The following is a 404-nucleotide window of genomic DNA, read 5'->3' on the forward strand; positions in this document are numbered from 1 at the left end:
TACCCGTTCCGATGGATGAATGGCCAGTAGTGCTTAAATAACTGGTCGCTAACGGTCCCCTCCGATGCCCGGGCAAAGTCGGTTGTATAAGTGCCTTACCACGGTATGCCGGCTCTGCCGGGGTGGACCACCCCTTCCGAGCATACTCGTGAGAACAAAAAACAATTAACAAAAACAATAATAAAAACAAAAAACAAAACACAAACACAAAACTCGAAGAGAGGAGAGATGTTTTGGAAGACATCCTGAGCGCAGAGGAGGACGTGCTCCTCGCTTCCAGTCAGGACTCTGCACGCTCTTCGACAACAATACCGGTGAGCGCTAAGCCTAGCGATCCCGACAATACCCCATCTTCCTCAAAGGCAGCGTTGAGTGCTCCAGGGAGCACTCCAAAGCAAGAAAGG

At 50.5% G+C, this 404-nt stretch overlaps 1 protein-coding gene and 1 long non-coding RNA gene across 2 annotated transcripts in view; one reads left to right on the forward strand and one right to left on the reverse strand.

Moving 5' to 3' along the window:
- Nucleotides 1-404, reverse strand: part of LOC108362318 (dihydrolipoyllysine-residue succinyltransferase component of 2-oxoglutarate dehydrogenase complex, mitochondrial) — a 123,708-nt gene that overhangs the window by 66,778 nt on the left and 56,526 nt on the right. The gene's annotated exons all lie outside the window — the stretch shown is intronic.
- LOC108362319 (uncharacterized) overlaps nt 1-404 on the forward strand; it is a 9,674-nt gene that overhangs the window by 6,495 nt on the left and 2,775 nt on the right. The gene's annotated exons all lie outside the window — the stretch shown is intronic.

Source organism: Rhagoletis zephyria, unplaced genomic scaffold, assembly GCF_001687245.7.
Source record: "Rhagoletis zephyria isolate East Lansing unplaced genomic scaffold, Rhagoletis_zephyria_1.1 Rzeph_scaffold_00988, whole genome shotgun sequence".
NCBI classification, from domain to species: Eukaryota; Metazoa; Arthropoda; class Insecta; order Diptera; family Tephritidae; genus Rhagoletis; species Rhagoletis zephyria.